This window comes from Hevea brasiliensis, chromosome 12 (assembly GCF_030052815.1).
Source record: "Hevea brasiliensis isolate MT/VB/25A 57/8 chromosome 12, ASM3005281v1, whole genome shotgun sequence".
NCBI classification, from domain to species: Eukaryota; Viridiplantae; Streptophyta; class Magnoliopsida; order Malpighiales; family Euphorbiaceae; genus Hevea; species Hevea brasiliensis.
In genome coordinates, this window is record NC_079504.1 from 36377532 (window position 1) to 36395887 (window position 18356).

Consider the following 18356-nt stretch of genomic DNA (forward strand, 5'->3'; position numbering starts at 1 on the left):
TGTTATAAATGATACAAAAATATGAGAATATTTTTAGTTTGTTCAGAATTTTAATAATATAATATATTTAAAATATTTTTTTTTATGAAAACATAAAGTAAAACTTGAAAATTGTAATTATTTATATATTAAATGTAACAACCTAAGTTAAGGATCATTATTGGTGTTAGGGATCAGGTCAGCTTAAGGCTGTCGGAACCCGCAGCAAACCTAAAGTCTGTAAAACATACATATAACCCTGTACCTCACAATCCAAGCATACTCCAAACCATTGTATTTTAATTTTTTTTTTCATTCATATTTAAACAAACATAACATAGAATTAGCTAAGAATCTGAACCTTCACATACATAGAAAATCACTAAAGTGTAATTCGTTCATACATATATTCTCACATGAGGAGTTAGCTTAGGTTTAAAACATACATAACTACATCACTTATATTTAAAATAAAACATCCATCAAACTTGAATACCATCACAGTAATTATTCCTTTACATATACATATCCACTAATCAAACAACATACATATAAACTCTCTACAGCCACTCCTACTGTTCAAGTGCCAAAGGACTCTTCTATTCCTGCACTTATGCATCCGGGGTTAGGGGAAAGGGTTTAACTTACACAAGCTCAATGAGTAAACTAACCAATATTAATTATATCATTCATTTCATACATATGCAATGCATTATCCAAATGGGCTTTCACATCATAAATAATTTACGTAGGATAGATTGTAACTAGTAAATCCTCAAATCTTATGTGTCTAGCTCACACAGAGGCTCCTTAGGACTTTCACTTAACATATATATCTAATGTGCTCTGTCACACCTTACCCCTCTGTAAGGCATAACATGATCTCGTAGAATACCTAATGAACTATCGAACTTCACCTACCGATAACTCATTAAGTACCCCACAAGGGATTTTAAAACAATTTTCTTACTTTTGATAAGTGGTGAGCATTTTCTAATAAGTACTTAAAACATTTAGTTAAAATTAAAACTAGTTAATATTTTTGGCCCATTTTATTTTTACACAAATTTTATAAAAATTTTGACAGAATTCCCTCAGTATTTTGAGAAAACTGTTCTTCAAATACCTGTAAAAAGCACTTCTAAAAATTTTTCTCAACAACTGCTTCAATTTCATACTCAATCTCAATCAATTTCTCAACACATTTATCAACTTTCAAATTTCAAATCCACTATCCAATGATCATCAAAATACTAGCAATCTATTTCATTCAAATTAAATAAAATAGTTCCACTCATATTTCATTAGAGACAAAACAATTTAGATACATCACTACAAAATTTACATTAAGAGAATTTCAAACTACAATATATATTACAACTTTATACAAATTTTATACAAACTGCTCAAGACCCATTTTTACATGTCCATACATTTATGTGCAATATATACATCAAAAGAAATATTTATAGTTAGGGTATAAATTATACCAGAAGACTTCAAGCTGAATGATCCTCAATCTTCAGCAGCTCAGTCTGCTGCTCCTCTAATCTCTAAATTTGCGACAACAATAAAAGCTATCACTGAGTACTAGGATTCAATGGTGCACAACATACTAAAATAATCTTTATGCAGAAATAAAATCACATTTATTCAAAATTTGAACTGAGTATGCGAGTTAAACACAAAACATAATTTATGAGATTTTAATCCCAAACAATTTCATTTTGAAGTGTCAAATCACATTTTATAAAACCCACAGTTAGATCATGCCATTCGAAACAAATAGAATCTCAATAGCCAGAGGCTAAAGAGAAATCACATCACAAGGCTAGCTAGCTCAAATATATAGATATCCATTCACATCCTCTTCTACTGGCACACCTCAACACTTCTCCAGAGAAGGAATCAAAATTCGAAACTAATTACCACCACTAGTCGTGCTAGTGAGGTGTTCAAATATATGGTCATGACACTATGGTTTCAAAACTTATCTTAACAATTTGCTAAACATTGTCATTTCAAATATACACAATAAATTTCACAATTTAAATTAAAACATCATAAATAAGGTCACAATAAACTTTTAACAATCCAAAGAAAAAGTAAAATGCATATTTCATTCACTTTATCAATGAATTTTAAAGCATAGTGATGTTGTGCACAAACCTCAAGCGAGTCGCCTCTTGGCCTTGACTCGGTTCCTCAGGTTCTTTCCCGGTATTCTTTTCAACTGAAACACACAATTTTACAGTGTTTCAGTACTATAACTTAGCATAAATCCAAAAATAAATTTAACTTCACTTTTACCTAGCTTTAATGTGCTAATTTTGACGTTCTCGAAGTTTTTGTATTTTGGGTTACTATTCACTACACTATTCAAGTCAAATTGTTGACTTTTTAAGACTTAATAGGTATGGGAATTCCAACTTCACCCATATACCACATTTTGGTCACTAAATTTGTTGGTTTTGGTCATTTTCTCAAAACTTAGGTCTTTTAGGCAAAATTGTCAAATTTTCAGTTTTGGTGTCCTTAGTTGCACTGTTCCATTGGTCATTCTACTGTTAGAATTTGGCAAACCTTTCTTCATAGAAAATATTCCCTATTGTCTTAAGTTTATCCTCCTTTTTGAATCACTCCAATTGGAGTTTTGTAGCTTAAGTTATGGCCATTTGAACCATGGCTGGCGGATTAGACACAACCTAGATTTTCTGGGCAATTTTGGTGCTGGCAGTTTTGGGTCACCAACTTGGGGTGGCCAAATGACTTGGTTGCTGACAGAATTTGGGTTTGTGTTCTTCATGAAAGTTTTAGGTCTATATCTCATCTAACCACTGGTAAAATTTCAGGTCATTTTGACCTGCCTAGCTCGAGTTATAACCAAATGAATAAACACTGTTCATTTGGTCAGTTTGTACAGGGCAGCCTGCAATTTTTCAACTTTGGTCAATTTGTTCACTACGTTTTGGTCACTTTTTGGGCATACTTCCTAAATGAAAATTGTGTCATTTAGTGCCTATTTTCATCCTCAATTGGTCCCATATCCATTGGACTTGTAAAATTTCATTTTTGGTCCCTCAAAGGAAATTTTGGTCATGCTGCAGCACATGACCTTATGCAATCCGAATTGGTTTTTAATTCCAACACTTCTAACACACCTCACTTGGTCACAAATGACCATTTTTCACTTCACATTAGGTCAAAGACACCATTTACAAGTTTTTCACATTTTTGGTCTCTAAACCCTAATGTCCAAACCCTAATGTTCAAAATCCTAATTCACCAACCTCATGCATTTAACTAATTCAAAACATTTAATCATGATCATTCAACTCCAATAAGCTCACATACACCTTTAAATTCACCAAGTTCATGCATACACATCCTCAAACCCTAGTTGACTAAAATTTAGGTTTGGTCCTTCAGCAATTTTTTATTTCATTTTAAGCATTTTTCTAAGTTATTCAAGCTAAAAACACAACAATTAATCTCAAACTTTCAATTTGATGTGCTTACCTCAACTTTGATATCCAATCTTCAATTTTTCTCCTCTTTTCTTCTTTTTTTTTTGTTAAATTTCGTTCTCAAGGGAAGGGAATAAGATTTTATGGAGTGATTATGGAAGAAGTTGGGATTTGGTAAGGGTTTCAAAGCTTGAAGACAAGCTTTAATGGAGGTTTAACCATGGAGATATGAGGGAAAGGGAAAGTGACGTTTTGAAGAAGAAGGCTTTGTGTTTTATTTTTTTTTTTCTTTTCTTTCTTTATGTCTTTTGTCTTATGGAAGACCCAAAAATCCATTTAATCAAATTATTAATTATGGGATTTATGGCATCATGCATGATGTCATGCATGATGTCATTTCCCTACACCTTTTTCATTTTCCTTCTTTTTTCTTTTTTTTTTCTATTAGTTCTTTAATTTAATTTTCGATTCTGAAATTTTCTTTTCTCCGATTTTATTTGACAGTTAGGTCAGGAGTCAGCCCTCGGGGTCAATTGACCAAATTGCCCCTCGCCGGTTCATCCCGGTTTGTAATTAATTCTATATTTCTTCTGGCTCTCTGACCTAATTATTTGACTTGCTTAACAGTTATTTTTTGTGATTTTCTCTTTTCCACTATATTTATAAGGGTCCTAAGGACCGTAGCGTCACTTTTTACGGTTCGAAATTTGAGTTTAAAATGGCTTCGCAGTCTTTCCCGAGAAGGTCACCCATCGCTATGACTCTCGGCTCGTTTAACTTCTTATGTTCTGTTTTTCTTATTTATACTTAACTAATTGGCAATTACTAATTATTTGTATTTATGGCTTCTTTAGTTGTCTTAAATGTGGTTCTAATCCCCTTAATTGTTCGGACCGACGCCAGTCACCGGAACAGTGAAATATACCAAGCTATTCAAATAGGGGTGTTACAATTCTCCCCCCCTTAAAATAAATTTCGTCTCAAAATTTTACCTGGTATCAATCTCTGAACAGCTGTGGGTGCTGTCTCCTCATGTCCTCCTCTCGTTCCCAAGTAGCTTCTTGGCCCGAATGATGGTTCCACAGCACTTTTACCAATGGTATCTGCTTGTTCCGTAGCTGCTTCACCTCATAAGCCAGAATCTTTATGGGTTCTTCCTCATATGTGAGGTCTGAATTTACTTCAATTTCCTCTACTGGCAGTACATGAGATGGGTCTGATCGATACCTCCTCAACACAGACACATGGAAGACATTATGTATCTTCTCCAACTCTGGAGGTAATGCCAAACGATATGCCAAAGGACCCACTCTTTCCAGAACCTCATATGGCCCAATGAAACGAGGACTCAGTTTTCCCTTTCTGCCGAATCTCATAATTCTCTACCAAGGAGAAACTTTGAGGAAAACTTTCTCACCCACTGCATACTCAATATCTCTTCTTTTCAAATCAATGTAGGACTTCTGATGGTCTGATGTAGTCTTAAGTCGATCTTTGATCACTCTGATCTTCTCCTCAGTTTGCTGAACAATTTCGGGTCCAATCATCTTTCTTTCACCCACGTCATCCCAACACAACGGGGTTTTACATTTTCTGCCATACAAAGCTTCATATGGAGGCATCCCAATGCTTGATTGGTAGCTGTTGTTATAAGCAAACTCAATCAAAGGCAAGTGTGTGTCCCAACTGCCCTCAAATTCAATCACACAAGCCTGTAGCATGTCCTCCAAGATCTGAATTACCCTCTTAGACTGGCCATCTGTCTATGGGTGGAATGCAGTACTGAAGTTTAATCTAGTTCCTAGGGCTCTCTGAAGACTACCCCAGAATCTAGAAGTGAACCTAGGATCTCTGTCTGATACAATGGATACTGGCACTCCATGCAGTCTCACAATCTCATCAATGTACAACTTGGCCAATCTTTCTAAACTGTAGTCCATCCGAACTAGCAGAAAATGAGCAGACTTGGTCAGTCTGTCAACAATGACCCATACTGCATCATGACTCTTTTGTGTCCTCAGAAGTCCCATCACAAAATCCATTGTTATTCTTTCCTATTTCCATTCTAGTACTGGTAGTGGATGTAACAACCCAGTGGGTACTTGATGCTCTGCCTTTACTTGTTGATAAGTTAGGCATTTGGATACAAACTCTTCCACATCCCTTTTCATACCCATCCACCAGTAATGCTCCTTTAGCCCTCTATACATTTTTGTACCACCAGGGTGCATGGCAAAAGGAGACTCATGTGCTTCCTTTAAAATGATCTGCCTCAAATCAACATCATTAGGAACACATATTTTACCCGGGTGTAGCAGTAGACCATCATCTCTGATTAAAAACTCTGGTTTCTTGCCCTGTCTGACTTCTTCCAACAGCTTCTGATACTTTTCATCATTCTGAGTAGCCATTCTGATCTGATCAATCAACACTGGCTGTACATGACATGCAACTACTGTCTGCCCCTCATCATTAATCTCTAAGCTGGCATGCAATGATCTTAACTCATGTACCAAAGACAAAGGAGTAACTCGTAGACTTGCCATAGTTTTGTGACTTAAGGCATCAGCCACAACATTAGCTTTCCCTGGCTGATAGTCTATCAGACAATCATAGTCTTTTATCAACTCTAACCATCTCCTCTGTCTCAAATTCAGCTCTTTCTGGGTGCCCAAATATTTCAAACTCTTATGATCTGTGTAGATGTAACACTTTTTCCCATACAAATAGTGTCTCCAGATCTTAAGAGCAAACACTATAGCTGCAAGCTCCAAGTCATGTGTCGGATAATTCCTCTCATGCGGTTTTAGCTGGCGTGATGCATAGGCAATGACATTTCGATCTTGCATCAATACACAGCCTAACCCATTGTGAGAAGCATCACTATAAACTATATATTCTTTATCCGGTGTAGGTAAAGTCAGGACTGGAGCTTCAGTCAAACATTTCTTCAATTCATCAAAACTCTGTTGGCATTTATCCGTCCATCGAAATTTCACATCTTTTCTAAGCAGCTTGGTCAATAGAGATGCCAACATGGAGAATCCCTTCACAAATTGATGGTAGTATCCAGCTAACCTCAGAAAATTGAGAATCTCTGTGACATTTCTGGGTGGCTTCCAATTAAGGACAGCTTCAATCTTACTTGGATCTACCTTAATACCCTCTGTTGATACTATGTGCCCCAAAAAGGATATCTCCTTCAGCCAAAATTCACACTTCGACAATTTGGCATATAGCTGTTTCTCCCTCAAAGTCTGCAGTACAATCCGCAGATGTCTATCATGCTCTTCTACACTCCTCGAATAAACCAATATATCATCGATAAATACCACAACAAACTGGTCGAGGTATGGTCTGAAGATAGTGTTCATCATATCCATAAAAGCATCCGGAGCATTAGTTAACCCGAATGGCATGACCAAGAACTCATAATGGCCATAACGAGTTCTGAAGGCAGTTTTAGGAATACTCTGATCTTATACTTTCAGCTGATAATAACCTGATCTCAGGTCAATTTTGGAGAACACAGTTGCACCTCTCAACTGATCAAATAAGTCATCAATGCGGGGCAATGAGTATCTATTCTTTATTGTCACCTTATTCAACTGTCGATAGTCAATGCATAACCGGAGAGTGCCATCCTTCTTCTTTATAAATAATACTGGCGCTCCCCAAGGTGACACACTAGGGCGGATGAAGCCCTTGTCAAGCAACTCTTGCAACTGTACTTTCAATTCTTTTAGTTCTGCTGGTGCCATTCTGTATGGCGTTATGGAGATTGGGTCCACACCAGGCATAACATCAATTTCAAACTGCACTTCTCTTTCTGGAGGTAATCCTGGCAATTCATCAAGAAACACATCCGGAAAGTCACATACAGTAGGAATGTCCCTCAGTGCTGGACTCCCCACTTGGGTGTCTATCATATGTGCCAAGTACGCCTCACACCCTTTCCTAATCATTTTTCTGGCCAGTGCAGCTGAAATGATGTTTGAAGGCAATAACTACTTCTCCCCATGTATTATTACATCACCATACTGAGGGAGACCAAAAGTGACTGTCTTCAGTCTACAGTCAATCATCGCATAATGCCTGGCTAACCAATCCATGCCCAAGATAATGTCATAATCTCTGAAGGGCATTCCAATTAAATCAGATAGAAAAGTGTGTCCTTGGATCACCAAAGGACAGTTCCTATATAGCCTATTTACCCTGACCTCCTGGCCTAATAGACTAGTTACTAGCACATCATAGTCCATTGGTACACACTGAATAGCAGTAGAACACATCACACTAGCACTAACATACGAATGTGTGGAGCCAGGATCAAATAACACATGTACATCTTGGTCAAGGATGGAAAAATTACCAGCTACAACGTCTGATGTTTCAGCCTCCTCCCTCTGACGCATGGTATACACTCTGACTGGTGCGCCACTGGGTACTGGCTGGTTAACAGTGCTTTGACTTCCAGGAGTGTTACTAGGACCCCTACCTCTGCCTCTACCTCTAGCAGCTGACTGTGACCCTCTAGGTGCAGAGACTTGGGCTGATCCTTCAGATGTAGTAGAAGGTCCAGACCGGCACGGACTAGTACAATCTTTAGCGAAATATCCGCTCCCTCCACAGTTAAAACATGCACCGGTAGCCTTGAAACAAACCCCACTGTAAGTTCTACCACAAGTTTCACACTGTCATACTGATAGAGCTCCTTGGGTGCTTGCTGAGTCTGCTGACCAGACCGGGGTGGTCTTTGGCCAGAAAATCTGCCTCTGCTAGATCTACGGGAGTTGGATCCCCCAAACTGTTTCCTCTTTCCAGAACCACTCTCAGATGCTTGTCCCGTTGTCTTTTCAGTCTTCTCTTTCTCTTGTGTACCCTTCTTCACTGCCCCTTCTGATTCTATCCTTTCCAGTTCCAGGGCCTGTGAGATCAACTCAGTGAAATTCTGATGTTGGAAACCCACGACTTGCATCCTCAGATTCGGCCTTAACCCGGACTCAAACCTCTTTCATCTATCTCTGGGGGTGGAGACTAAGCTTCCAGCATAGTGGCTTAGCCTTGAAAAGTCTCTCTCATACTCTGCTATGGTTCTGTCCCCTTGTTTCAAACTCAGGAATTCTTATAACTTCATATCCACATATGCATCGGAACCCATACGCCGAAACTCCTCAAAAGTCGACTGTGTTAACACAGGTGGCTCAACTAGGCTGTGGGGGATGGTCTTCCACCATTCATACGCATCCCCTTGCAACAAGAAAACAGAATACTCGAACTTCAGCTCTTCCGTACACTGCAGCTTTCTAAAAACCCATTCCATTCTTTTCAACCACTGTTCTGCTTCCAGTGGATCCACAGTGCCTTTAAATTCGGTGGCCCCAAATTTCATCAATGTTTCATATTGCCGAGCTGAGCGCTGTGGTTGTGCTACAGGTGTTTGCATTTGAGCTTGGGGTGGCACATTTCCGCCATTTGCTGGAAAAACACACGACCATCTCTTGTATAAACCGAGCAGGAAGCTGATCTTTGGAGTAGGAGCTGGAGTGGCTGACCCACTCACGTTCTGGAGTGCTGGGGCTTCCCCTTGAACCTCAGCCTCAACAGATTCTTCTACGGAATGATCTCTTTCTTCCATTCCGTTTTCCCAAATTTTCTACTTCCTGAGATCAAACACAAAGAGGTTGACCTCCGTTAGTGCATATTCATGATGTAATGCACTGTATGTAACAAATATGGATATTGAGCAGTTGTACTTAACAAGAAAGACACAAATTCTCAAGTTAAAACATACTTAAAAAAATTTGCTCTGATACCACTAAAACATGTCACACCTTACCCCTCTGTAAGGCATAACATGATCCCGTAAAATACCTAATGAACTATCGAACTTCACCTACCGATAACTCAATAAGTACCCTACAAGGGATTTTAAAACAATTTTCTTACTTTTGATAAGTGGTGAGCATTTTCTAATAAGTACTTAAAACATTTAGTTAAAATTAAAACTAGTTAATATTTTTGGCCCATTTTATTTTTACGCAAATTTTATAAAAATTTTGTGAGTTCCTCAAGATTTTGAGGAAACAGTTCTTCAAATACCTGTAAAAAGCACTTCTAAAAATTTTTCTCAACAACTGCTTCAATTTCATACTCAATCTCAATCAATTTCTCAACACATTTATCAACTTTCAAATTTCAAATCCACTATCCAATGATCATCAAAATACTAGCAATCTATTTCATTCAAATTAAATAAAATAGTTCCATTCATATTTCATTAGAGACAAAACAATTTAGATACATCATTACAAAATTTACATTAAGAGAATTTCAAACTACAATATATATTACAACTTTATACAAATTTTATACAAACTGCTCAAGACCCATTTTTACATGTCCATACATTTATGTGCAATATATACATCAAAAGAAATATTTACAGTTAGGGTATAAATTATACCCGAAGACTTCAAGCTGAATGATCCTTAATCTTCAAGACTCAATCTCTTTGCTCCTCTAGTCTCTAAATCTGCGGCAAAGAATAAAGCTATCACGAGTACTAGGACTCAGTGGTGCACAGCATACTAAAATAATCTTTATGCAGAAATAAAATCACATTTATTCAAAATTTGAACTGAGTATGCGAGTTAAACACAAAACATAATTTATGAGATTTTAATCCCAAACAATTTCATTTTGAAGTGTCAAATCACATTTCATAAAACCCACAGTTAGATCATACCATTCGAAACAAATAGAATCTCAATAGCCAGAGGCTAAAGAGAAATCACATCACAAGGCTAGCTAGCTCAAATATATGGATATCCATTCACATCCTCTTCTACTGGCACACCTCAACACTTCTCCAGAGAAGGAATCAAAATTCAAAACTAATTACCACCACTAGTCGTGCTAGTGAGGTGTTCAAATATATGGTCATGACACTGTGGTTTCAAAACTTATCTTAATAATTTGCTAAACATTGTCATTTCAAATATACACAATAAATTTCACAATTTAAATCAAAAAATCATAAATAAGGTCACAATAAACTTTCAACAATTCAAAGCAAAAGTAAAATGCATATTTCATTCACTTTATCAATGAATTTTAAAGCATAGTGATGTTGTGCACAAACCTCAAGCGAGTCGCCTCTTGGCCTTGACTCGGTTCCTCGGGTTCTTTTCCGGTATTCTTTTCAACTGAAACACACAATTTCACAGTGTTTCAGTACCATAACTTAGCATAAATCCAAAAATAAATTTAACTTCACTTTTACCTAGCTTTAATATGCTAATTTCGACGTTCTCGAAATTTTTGTGTTTCGAGTTACTATTCACTACACTATTCAAGTCAAATTGTTGACTTTTTAAGGCTTAATAGGTATGGGAATTCCAACTTCACCCACATACCACATTTTGGTCACTAAATTTGTTGGTTTTGGTCATTTTCTCAAAACTTAGGTCTTTTAGGCAAAATTGTCTAATTTTCAGTTTTGGTGTCCCTAGTTGCACTATTCCATTGGTCATTCTATTGTTAGAATTTGGCAAACCTTTCTTCATAGAAAATGTTCCCTATTGTCTTAAGTTTATTCTCCTTTTTGAATCACTCTAATTGGAGTTTTTTAGCTCAAGTTATGGCCATTTGAACCATGGCTGCCGGATTGGACACAACCCAGATTTTCTGGGCAATTTTGGTGCTGGCAGTTTTGGGTCTCCAAATTGGGGTGGCTAAATGACTTGGTTGTTGACAGAATTTGGATTTGTGTTCTCCATGAAAGTTTTAGGTCTATATCCCATCTAACCACTGGTAAAATTTCAGGTCATTTTGACCTGCCTTGCTCGAGTTATGACCAAATGAACAAACACTGTTCATTTGGTCAGTTTATACAGGGCAGCCTGCAATTTTCAACTTTGGTCAATTTATTCACTAGGTTTTGGTCACTTTTTGGGCATGCTTCCTAAATGAGAATTGTGTCATTTAGTGACTATTTTCATCCCCAATTAGTCTCATATCCATTGGACTTGTAAAATTTCATTTTTGGTCCCTCAAATGATATTTTGGTCATGCTGCCAGCACATGACCTTATGCAATCCGAATTGGTTTTTAATTCCAACACTTGTAACACACCTCACTTGGTCACAAATGACCATTTTTCACTTCACATTAGGTCAAAGACACCATTTACAAGTTTTTCACATTTTTGGTCTCTAAACCCTAATGTCCAAACCCTAATGTTCAAAATCCTAATTCACCAACCTCATGCATTTAACTAATTCAAAACATTTAATCATGATCATTCAACACCAATAAGCTCACATACACCTTTAAATTCACCAAGTTCATGCATACACATCCTCAAACCCTAGTTGACTAAAATTTAGGTTTGGTCCTTCAATAATTTTTTATTTCATTTTAAGCATTTTTCTAAGTTATTCAAGCTAAAAACACAACAATTAATCTCAAACTTTCAATTTGATGTGCTTACCTCAACTTTGATATCCAATCTTCAATTTTTCTCCTTTTTTCTTCTTTCTTTCTTGTTAAATTTCTTTCTCAAGGGAAGGGAATAAGATTTTATGGAGTGATTATGGAAGAAGTTGGGATTTGGTAAGGGTTTCAAAGCTTGAAGACAAGCTTTAATGGAGGTTTAACTATGGAGATATGAGGGAGAGGGAAAGTGACGTTTTGAAGAAGAAGACTTTGTGTTTTATTTTTTTTTCTTTTCTTTCTTTGTGTCTTTTGTCTTATGGAAGACCCAAAAATCCATTTAATCAAATTATTAATTATGGGATTTATGGTATCATGCATGATGTCATGCATGATGTCATTTCCCTACACCTTTTTCATTTTCCTTCTTTTTTCTTTTTTTTTTTTCTATTAGTTCTTTAAATTAATTTTCGATTCTGAAATTTTCTTTTCTCCAATTTTATTTGACAGTTAGGTCAGGAGTCAGCTCTCGGGGTCAATTGACTAAATTGCCCCTCGCCGGTTCATCCCGGTTTGTAATTAATTCCATATTTCTTCCGGCTCCCTGACCTAATTATTTGACTGGATTAACAGTTATTTTTCGTGATTTTCTCTTTTCCACTGTGTTTATAAGGGTCCTAAGGACCACAACGTCACTTTTTACGGTTCGAAATTTGAGTTTAAAATGGCTTCGCAGTCTTTCCCGATAAGGTCACCCATCGCTATGACTCTCAGCTCGTTTAACTTCTTATGTTCTGTTTTTCTTATTTATACTTAACTAATTGGCAATTACTAATTATTTGTATTTATGGCTTCTTTAGTTGTCTTAAATGTGGTTCTAATCCCCTTAATTGTTCGGACCAACACCAGTCATCGGAACAGTGAAATATACCAGGCTATTCAAATAGGGGTGTTACATGCTCGGCTCATACAGAGGCTCCTCAAGACTTTCACTTAAAACATGACCCATGTCATCCACCAGGGGCATCATAAAGATCTCCTCTTGGATTTTATGGATCCATAACATAACGTGGTCATAACATAGGGGGAGTCAGTAGGTCATCCGTCATCCATCAGTGCACCAACAACAAATATGCAATTACGTAACATATTCACATTCTAGATACATACATCCTAAATAAATATGACATAATATATGAGGATAATCATAATTTAAATTTAAATAGTTTTCATTTTATTAAGATTAGAGTTACTTACCTCTTGTAGCCTATTAACCTTCTATCTTGAATGGTAGCTATCCTCGGATCCTTAACCTTTCGAGTCCCTCAAGCCCAATCCTATAAAATCGAACCATAAAAAGTTATACAAGGTTCTAAAATTCTATACACATATTAAACATCTCATTCTAGGCCCTTGGGAACCATAAAATCATGTTTTGGAACCTTAATAAAAAATAAAAAAAATAAAAAAAAAAGAGAAAAAGTTAGGCGAAACCTACTTCAGCCGTCGAAATCTTAGATGTCGGATGTGGAAGTCTCAGGCTTTGAGTGGCCTTTTAGTCCAATGCTGACTGTAGCTATCGAAGTCTTAGACTTCAGCTGTCGAACCTAGAAATTTTCTAAATTTTCCTGGGAATTGCATGCTTCAGCTATTGAAACTATGGTTTTCGACACCCGAACCTAAAAATTTCTAGAATTTCCAAGTCAAAAACTTACATATTCAAACTCCACAAAAGCCCCAAACTCATTCCAAAGTTTCAAAATAAAAACTAAACACATATATACATCTTTAGGGCGTAAAACAACTTGAAAACATGCTTAATTCCCTCATACATTATCCAAAAACTCAAATCCTATATTTCCCCCTAAAACCAACACAACATATATAAGCATTCCCTCATATCCATCAAGGGAAACTAGTCATTTAAGACTTTTAACACTTAAACATGCCTAAACTAACACTAAAAACATGCAATTTCAGCATAAATCACAAAACCCTAATTCTAACATGCATAAATTTCTCAGAACACATCTTAAACACAACTTCACATGAAATTGAAGTTATAAAAATCCAATCTCTCACCAACCTACTTAGATCTACCTATTAAATCAAAAGAAAGAGTACCACCTATTTTCTTGGAGCTTAGAGTTGAGAGAATAAAAAACTCAAAACTTGAATATACTCTCCCAAACTTATAAATGGAAGAATCCACCTACAAACTTTGAAAAATCTCTTCAAAATCCTCCTTGCATTCTCCAGTAATTAAGAGAGAGGGAAAAAGAGAAAAAGCCCAAGTGTTTTGGCAGAAATACAAACTATTGTCCCTTTTACACCCTCAATGTTGAGGGACTTTCAACTGTCAAAAGTGTAGCTTTCAGCTGCCAGAGTCTACTCTGTCCATAAAGAGTATTTACACAAGAAAAGGAACTTTGGCTGCCAAGTTTCTTCTGCCCAAAACACACACTTAAAAACTTTTAGGAAAGAAAAACTTTAAAACATTTTCATTTTTAAAAGCATTTTTAACACATCACACACACACACACACACACACACACACACACACACACATATATATATATGAATACACATAAAATTCTACCCTCATTCCCTTATTCGTGGAACCTTCGAATTCGTTAAAATATTTCATTTATGATAGAAATTCCAATGTCAGGAAATGGTGGGTGTTACATTCTCCTCCTTTAAGAACATTCGTCCTGGAATGTTAAAACAAACACATAACAAGCATAACATAACATTCATAACATACATAACATACCTAAAAAAGGTGGGGATATTGTTGTATCATGAAATCATGAGTTTTTCACGTGCACTCTTTCAAAAAAATATAAATATAAATTTAATCATGTATTTTTAACTATTTCAAAAAAATTTAAGATTTTTTTTTTAAATTGACCATTAGTAATTCAATCGTATGATTTCAACTTCAGTATGGTGGATTATTATGAAATATATAAAGCTATCTTAATTGCTGATATCTCTATCTTAATAGCTGATATAAATAGTTATACTATATCATCATAATTTTAGAATTATTGTAATTTTTGCAACTTTTTATGTGTAATATAGATAAGAAAATCTAATAAAAGGGGAATTTAGGATTAAATATGTAAATATTCATTAAAGATTTTATTCACGATATTACATTTTTCTTTTCAATCCATGCAATAAGAAGGCACAAACTTGAGTTTTTGATGTTGATATATACATTGTGTCTTTATTTTTTTAAGTTATATGAATATTTTTAAAATTTATAATTTGCATTTAAAATATAAGTATGTTCAATTTATCTAATTTTATGTTGTAATTGTAAAAAAAAATTAAAGAATTTCATAATATTTAAATTCTATTGTAAAAAATTAAGTTATATTAAAATTTCATTAAATAACTTAAAAAATTCAAGATAAACATTTTGCATAGACAATATATAATTTTTTTAAACCATTTAATAGAGGGGTCATAGCGTAAAAAATTCAAACTTTTACAACTTTTAGCGTTTTAATCAAAATCTTTAATTTGAGATCAATTGACTAAATTTTCTATTTTGAAATTTAGTTAAATTTTATCTAATTTTGAAATTGGAATTAGGGGAAGTGTGCCTCTGTTGATGTGGTATCACATGTGGTATTTTTTATTCTAAGTATGTGAGTTCCACATGACACATCATAAATAATTAAAAAAAAATTTCTTCTCTTTCTTTCTTTCCACTCCTTCTCCTCTTTCAAGAAACATGAAATTCTTGCCACTGTAATGGTAAATAAAGCCTTTGCTCTTCTCTTATTAGATCATCTTTTCTCTTACTTTCTGAAGAACAAAGAGGAGAGAAGCTAAACTAACAACCATGGATAATCCCTTTACCACTCTCCTCCTCTTCCTCCTCAGGCTTCTAGTCACCTCTTTTGTAACCCACATCAGATCGAACACCTCCGACCACTGCTACTAAGAGGGTGACCATGTTCCTCTATGCACTAACAAGGTTAACCCTTTTCACAACCCCAGGTAATTCCATCATTTGCCCATTTCCCTCCTTCCCTTCCTAGGTTCTTGATTTGGCATTCGAATTCTTATTGCTCTATATGGATGGACATTGAATGTTGGGTTGGCAAAATGCAAATTAGAGAATGAGATGCGTAATAAATTTTTGGTAAAAGAATAGTGCCAAATGTGTCCTTATGTGATTCTAGTTTGATTGGCAGTGTTTATTTAATTTCAATTTTCATGTAGTGTTAGTGGTGTTTCCCATACTTTTGAGGAGTTGCTAATTTTGTACTATTAATTGGCTAATTTTTAGTGAAACGTATTGCTATTTCGATCTGCCCTTATGCATTCTAGGTTCTTATCTCTATTTCGTTTGCTAAACTTGGTTGTTAATAAGTTGAAAGTGGATCTTTATCTTTGCTGCATTTCACACTGAATTACTCAAAATTATTTTAGAAGACATTAAAAGTTGAATGGTAAAAAGATGTCATTTTTTTGGTTCATTGATTTAGTTACTTTCAATGGCAAATCATTTGAAAGAGAAAAAAGAAGCTCGAGTCGAATGGAGACCATCTAGTCAATGCTCCCTACAAACTGAACTTCAGAGATGAGAAAACCTCATCAGTTGTTTGTAGAAGACACTTACAAAGGAGGAAGTTGCAAGATTTAGATCTACAATTCACAAAGACTATTACTTCCAAATGTCAAGAATTTTATGTTTTTGGAAAGAGAAAGAAGAGAAAAAGAGAGTGGAAAGAGAGGAAGAGGGGAGAGAATGTTGTTTTTTTTTTCTTTTTAATTATTTATGATGTGTCATGTGGGATCCGCATGTTTAGAATTAAAAATGTCACATATGATGCTACATCAGCAAGGGCATACTCCCTCCAATTCCAATTTCAATTTTAGATAAAATTTAATCAAATTTTCAAAATTTAGTCAATTGATCCAAAATTAAAAGATTTGAATTAAAAAGTTAAAAGTTGCAAATGTTTAGATTTTTGGCGCCTTTGCCCTTTTAATAGATGGGCATAAACTAGAGTTTTGACATTGATATACAAGTCTCATAATGCATCTTTATTAATTTTAATTTATGATTATTTTTGTAAATTTGTAATTTTTTATTTAAAATATAAATATATTTAATTTACTTAAGTTTATGATATAATTATAAAACATTGTTATACAATTTATAATAATATATAAATTATACTGTAAAAAATAAGTTATATTAATATTTTATTAGAAAATGTAATTTTTCTAATTCTAATGAAAAACAATGATGAAAATTTCAATTAAAATTTAAAATTTGCTCTCAACAAAACTCAAAGTTGATAAATTGTGAATAATCACTATTTTTATTTTTTTTAAAAATCAAGGTACAATAATAACATCAATGTAAAAATAAGTAGGAAAAGTAGAATTCCTATTAGGAATGGAAGACTTAATAAAATTATTAGTATATTATAATTGCATGTTTAACTACTAAACACTGGAATTATAAATAATTATAATTAAAAAAAATTTAAAATATTAAGAATTTAATATTGTAAATATTATAAAAAAATCAAGGGCATTTTTGTTCATTTAGAAATTTGCTTCTCATTCATACATTTATATATATGTATTAGTTTTTTAAACGTGCGCTACACTTTGTTTATATTTGTTATTCGTAATTTAATTTATTTTCATATAATTTTTTTTGTTAAATTTTCATATATAATTATAAAATAAAAAATTATTACTTCAATATAATACTAATAAAATCACACAAATAAAATATAAATAAGTAATAATTAAATTTAAATGATAATATTAGAATAATAATTACTTTTTAATAACAATTGTAATATCCTTTTTTACTTCTATAGTTAGTTTTATATATTGATTTGATATGAATTACTTTTAGTGAACAGTGAAAATTGAAGTAAATTGATAGTTAAAATTGTGACTGAAAAAGAAACCAACAGTCAAAATTATATTACGTTAACTGATTTAATCAATTTTGACTATAGATTAAAAAAACTTTTAAAACCATGCTAAAATTGTTAAAAAAAAATTAACTATAATTATAAAAATTTGCAAAAAAAAAATTAATTATATATTATCATTTACTATTGATAAAATTGTTTATGAGTTAGGATTTTTATCTATATAAATATTTTTTGAAATAAGAATTATAGTAAGACTGATATTTTTATATGTTAACATTATTTATTGTAAATTGAAAACTATAAAATAATTTGATCATTTAGTAAATTCTTCCATTCATATTTTATATTTATTAATTAATTATTAGAAAAAAAATGCAACACTATAAGTAAAAAGTTAGGTTAATGATTGAGTGAATTTTTATTTTTTATATATATATATATATAAAAGATAAATTAAAAATTAAAAAATTGAAGTATTTAAAAAAAATGTATATATGGTAAATATATTGATGAAAAGTTAAATTATATAATTTAAAAATACATTATT